We start from the raw sequence: 6,283 nt of genomic DNA, 5'->3' as shown, positions 1-6,283 counted from the left end.
GAAAGGAAAAAATCAGTGCCAAAGAGGTCAACTCAAAGGACAAAGGGAGCTTTTCTTCTCGAGGAAAGGGGAGCTCAAGCTAGTGGACCATAAGATCCTCAAGACAAAAATGAAAACAAAAAATTTAAACATTGGTGAAAGCACCAGAGTCCTGAAATGAAAGATTATGACATATACCTTTTGGAGCTCTTTAGTGTGAAGCCCTGTTTAAAGGGTGTGTTTTTACCAGTTTCTGTTTTCTCCTCCCTCTGTTTAAGAGAACTGTGAAGCAGAACATCTCAAAGTTTACTGTGTAGCCAGATCACCTGGGGAATCTTGTTAAAATGCAGATACTGGTTATGGAGGTTTGGGGTGAGGCCTGAGACTCTGCTTTTCTTTTGTTTTTTGTTTTTTGGGTTTTTTTTTTTTTTTAATTTGTTTGTTTTGAGACAGGGTCTCGCTCTGTCGCCCAGGCTGGAGTGCAGTGGCGCAATCTTGGCTCACTGCAAGCTCCACCTCCCAGTTTCAAGCGATTCTCCTGCCTCAGCCTCCTGAGTAGCTGGGATTACAGGCACCTGCCACCACGCCCAGCTAATTTTTGTATTTTTAGTATAGTCGGGGTTTCGCCATGTTGGCCAGGCTGGTCTTTAACTCCTGACCTCAGGTGATCTGCCTGCCTCGGCCTCCCAAAGTTCTGGGATTATAGGCGTGAGCCACTGCTCCTGGCGAGACTCTGCTTTTCTAAAAATCTGCCATTCGTGGACCATGCTTTGAGTAGCAAGAATGTAGAAGACATTTGTTGGTAATTGACAACATCCTTCCCTCTGTTTCCTCTTCCTAAGAGTATTTCTTTGGTTAGGATTCTTCAAAACCCTGAGACAAGGACTTTGGGGCAAGAAGCTTTTTTGGGAGGTGATTCCAGGAAGCAGAGCGCTGCAATTTGGGTATTTCCTGAAGTTCATATGTTGAAAGGTAATCACCAATGTGATTATATTCAGAGATGGAGCCTTTAGGTGGTGATTAAATCATGAAGGCAGGGATTAGGGCCCTTATAAAAGGGCTTGAGGGAGTGTGTTTGTGTTCTTCCATTTTTCTGTCATGTGAAGATACAGCAGGAAGGCCCTTGCCAGACACCAAACGCCAGTGCCATAATCTTGGACTTCCCAGCCACCAAAAATGTAAAAAATAAATTTTTGTTCTTTATGAATTGCCAGGCTTAGGTATTTTGTTATAGCAGCACAAATGGACTAAGGTAGAGTGAAGGTGTGGGGAAACAAAATAGGTAAGGAAAGAAGGCTAAGGAAAGGTGAATTAATAAGTGATCAACATGTGCTCAGTTCTGAGAGGATGCTCAGAGAGATCGTGCAGAATAGCATTGCCAAAAAGAACTTTCTGTGCAATGGAATGACCTATCTGCACTGTCCAATATGGTAGCCACTAGCCACATGCAATTGTTGTGTACTTGAAATGAGGCCAGTGTGACTGAGAACTGAATGTTTCATTTTATCTATTGTCAATTAATTTAAATTGTAATAACCAAATGTGTTGGCTTATTGTGTTGGACACTACAAATGTAGAACATAAGAACCATTTCACTAGGTCAAGAAACCTAAAGAAATATTTATCCATCAAACTCTGTCATCTGTTGAGGGTGGTTTCTGGGAATTGATAACACCTGAGACTTCACTGGTGCTTCCATGGCCAGAGAATAACCTCAGCAGAGAGCTGCAGGTGCTTAAGGTTGGAAGTCTTTAGTGTATATGGAAACTGTCCATCAAAGGTGGAGGTGATCACCAAGGTGAGCCTAGGAGATATGAGCAAGGCATTGAGAGCATTTGCTAAAAGAATCCTGGTTTTGTTTTGATTCTTATTCTCAGTTCCAGAAGCAGATCCTGAATAGCATAAGCTAATCAATATAGTCCATGCCACTGACCACTATCATTGGTTCAAAGCTGAGTGGATAACCTAGGCTGGTCCAGTCAGGGTGAATCTCACAACTCTTATGTGTATGCTGGATCACTAAAAGTGTGTTTTTACCTTCTGGACAAATGTGATGTACAGATACAAAGCTTAGTATTTCTGCAGTCATTTTTGCCAATACAGAGGATAAAGCTGATGCTGAGGGTAACAGAGCACAGAGAGACAAAAAACCCAATCCATATTAGTTAGTGATGCTTTGAGCTGCAAATAACAGAAATACCCAGCTAACCTTAAATAATAATGATCTCATGTAATGAGAAATCTCAAGGTAAGTAAGTCCAGGTTTGGTGCAACCACTCAACAATTTCATCAAGGACTCAAGATCTTCTAGTCTTGATATTCTGCCTCCTCAGCATACTGGCATTCCATGTTTCCTCATGATCACAAGATGGCTGTGAGAGCTCCAGACACTGTATTCTCAAACCAGCATCCAAACTGAGGCAGGATAGTCAAGGAAGTAACCATGTCCTCGGGATGCAGCAACTGTACTAATTGCACCATCAACACAGTAAGCCCCAGCATTCATACTGTAGTCAAGCCCACTCAAGCAAAGCTATCTCCCACTGGGAATTTCCCCTGTGCAAAATGAACGTGCATTTTTATTTTACCTATCTTCAGACTGACCCTTTGCTCATTGTAATGATAAAAAAAACAAAACAAAACACCCCGGGTGGATATTTAAGATGCTAATGAGACATGCAACGTATGAACAAGCATGTACAGCTACTGAGCATGAGCTTCTAGAGGACCACCCAAAACATGCTTACTAGTAACACCTCTCCCCAACCCTGTTACGAATAATCATATAAGACTCCCACAAAGGGAGTCTCCCTAGTGCCAGTCTTTGCTGTCTCATCCTTAGGAGCAGCCCGCCCTGAATCTTTTCTCAGGGTGTACTGTCTATTCTGCACCTAGCTTTCATAGTATTCTTCCTCCTTTGCAATAAATTGCTCTATGCTGCATCTCCTTTGCTGTGTGTCTCTTGTTTAAATTCTTTTAAACTAAGAAGACAAGAACTGAGGTTTCACAACAGCCATTAACAAAAGCAGGGGGGTAAAAAGCATGTAGAAAAAGGCTTCCCTTTTATTAGTAGACTTCTCCTTGTGATTGACTTAAGTTTGTCATGAATCACCATCTAGAAATGGAACATTTTTGGATTTTGTTAGCAAAGGAGGAGAAGTGGCTCTTGGGTACCAACTAACTACCTGCTCTAGGACCCTTGATGATATCATTAAGTCACTGACTGAAACCAACCCTGACATTTGTCCTGACTCCAAGCTCCTTGTTTATGTGAGCCAAAAAAATCTACCTATTGTGTAAGTTTTAATTGAGTCTTCTCTTACTTAAACATCCTAACCGATACAGGTAATAAAGACCTACTGCCAAAAGATTCAGACTCAGCAATTCCCATCCACCCTATTACTGGATGCAATTATAGCCAATGCTGGAAGGGTACAAGGGGCTCCCTTTCCTCCAGAGTGAAATTCAGTTTGGAAATTATTTACTCTTCTATAATGGTGTGAACAGAGGCCTAGATGTCCCATATGCATCATTGCATTAAGAGGTGGAGCCTTTAGTAGGTGATTAAGTCATGACGGCAGGGCTTAGGGCCCTTATAAAAGAGCATGAGGGAGTGGGTTTGCTTTCTTCCACTTTTCTGTGGAAGAAAGAAAGTTCCCATCCTCCACCCAACACTCATCGCATATGGTTGTTCTGCTCAGCCACACCTTCCTTTTGCCTGGGGGACTGGGTATCATTCTAATTTCCTATCACATCTGCAATCAAATCCTGAAACCCCACCTGCTCGGTTGGCCCTTTAACCATCCTTGCCTCTGCCATGTAGTTTCTGCTAGGATTTCTATCGTGGGACCTGGAGTCTGCTTCCAGAACCCTTGCTTTAACCTTGGTAGATCTATGCTCTGGCAAGAATCTGACTTGAGAAATGCTGATGATTTGAAGTTCCTGTAACAGGTCCTTTATTCACCTTGGCACTTGGAGCTTCGGCTTTGATTTTTGTGTGCTTGGACTTGAGTGCGCTGTGCTCACAGAATTAGGGGATTTGGATTGATGACCTCTGTGAGAAGAGGGCATGTAATTATGTCCCAGTTAAACTCCCAGATCCAAGCCTCACATTGGTCTTCTCTCTCTTGGGAGATTAAAGAATGTCTGGATGCCAGGGAGGGGCTGTGTCTGGCAGTGTTTTATCCAGTCCTGCTAGAAAGTGAGGAGTTTCTTATCTTAAACAATATTTTAAAAGAATTTCTAACTTAAAAAGATTTTAAATGGAACCTGAGTGTTTAGGAGTGGAAACTGAGTGATTATGTGGCCCATCATTTATTGGGTAGCTGCTATTCACATGCTCACGTGCTATGCATTCTATGGGGTGAGAGTAGTGGGGAGAGTGTACTGAAAGAAATGTGGATATGGTTCCTATACTTGAGAATCTCCAGATCCAATTCATGGAACAAAGCCTTTACTTTGATGAGTTAAATGACTTTGCAAGTATTAGATAAATGGAAGAGGTGTCACTGAGTAATCATGAAAGATGCATTGAGGACAACTAGTGCCGTCAATCTGGAAGAGCAAGGCTACCATGGTCCATCTTGTCTTTGGAAGACTTCTAAAAGGAGGAGGCCCTTGTTGGACTTTGAAGATTTGTCAAGATTTGGCCATCTGTAAAGGGAAGAAGTTTCGAGCTTTGAGAAACAGCAAGGATGTTAAGCAGAAGGTGTGATTGCTATGGTAAAGCATTTGTTTAAGAGAACAGGGACTGAAAAGCTAAGTTAGATCTAGGATTAGTTGAAAATACATCCCTGCTTTGTGTCAGTTACTATGCTGACCATTGAGGATTTTAAGAAAAATAAGGACAGTTCTTGTTCTTCTAGTGGCTCACGGTCAAGTAGATAGAGATAAAACACTAAAAGGTAGTAAGTTAAATTCTTAACTATTCATGAGCTTCATCTACTGTTTTTCCTCAATCACCAATCCCTGTCCAACCTACCCTCAGAATATCCTTCCAATCCATTCCCTCTGCTGCATCCAAACTGTTACTGTCTTAACTCAGACCCTATCTCTCACCTGGAATCTCACAAAACCCACCTGTCTATCATCAGCCTCCTAATATAGCCTTCCCCCCAGCCCCCCCCCCCCTCCCCCCGTTCCTAAGTGCTAACCAAATTGCCCCCACAGAGTAAATCTGGGCATATTTCTTACTTTTTTTGTTTTTTGTTTTTTGAGATGGAATCTCGCTCTGTCCCCCAGGCTGGAGTGCAGTGGCACGATCTCGGCTCACTGCAAGCTCCACCTCCTGGGTTCACGCCATTCTCCTGCCTCAGCCTCCCAAGTAGCTGGGACTACAGGCGCCCACCACCATGCCCAGCTAATTTTTTGTATTTTTAGTAGAGATGGGGTTTCACCGTGTTAGCCAGGATGGTCTCGATCTCCTGACCCCATGATCTGCCCGCCTCAGCCTCCCAAAGTGCTGGGATTACAGGTGTGAGCCATGGCACCCAGCCTTTTTTTTTTTTTTCATGAAGTCCCCCTCTGTTGCCCAGGCTGGAGGGCAGTGGCGCAATCTCTGCTCACCACAACCTCCGCCTCCCGGGTTCAAGCAATTCTTCTGTCTCAGCCTCCCGAGTGGCTGGGATTACAGGCACCCGCCACCACGCCTGGCTAATTTTTTGTATTTTTAGTAGAGATGAGGTTTCACCGTGTTAGCCAGGATGGCCTCAATCTCCTGACCTCGTGATCTGCCCTCCTCGGGCCTCCCAAAGTGCTGGGATTACAGGCGTGAGCCACTGTGCCCGGCCTTCTTACTTCTGTTTACTTATTTATTCTAGTTCCTTTCAAAAAATATCAATAATTCTAGTTTCACTTCCCTATGTAGGGATCTGGGATACTAGCCCCACACTGTGGTTTGGGTAGCATTCAAGAGGTGAGGATAAGATTTCTCCGTGGGCTCCAGAAAGTACAACCAAGAGAGAACCCAAAATCTAGAGCGTCCCTTAAAAGCCTCAAATGAAACATCACCCCTAAAGTACTAATTGGAGTTGAATAGAAAGGAAGAAACCAGGGGCAATGCAAAAAATTAGAATAATGATTTACCATGGAGTTGCAATTTGCAACTAGCACTATTCAAAACACCTTCATGCATTACCTCATTTAATTATCGTAAGCCCTGTGAGGTGTTAACAGTTACTGTTACTGTCACCATCATGGCCACTTCACAGATTAGATAACTAGGACCTAAAGCAGTCAGATAACTTACCAAAGATAACACAGTAACAGTAGACCTGGAATCCAAACACAGGCGGTTTATTTCTAG

This window comes from Hylobates moloch, unplaced genomic scaffold (assembly GCF_009828535.3).
Source record: "Hylobates moloch isolate HMO894 unplaced genomic scaffold, HMol_V3 SCAFFOLD_19, whole genome shotgun sequence".
NCBI classification, from domain to species: Eukaryota; Metazoa; Chordata; class Mammalia; order Primates; family Hylobatidae; genus Hylobates; species Hylobates moloch.
The sequence above is the reverse complement of the archived record's forward strand: the minus strand, read 5'-3'. Positions refer to the sequence as shown.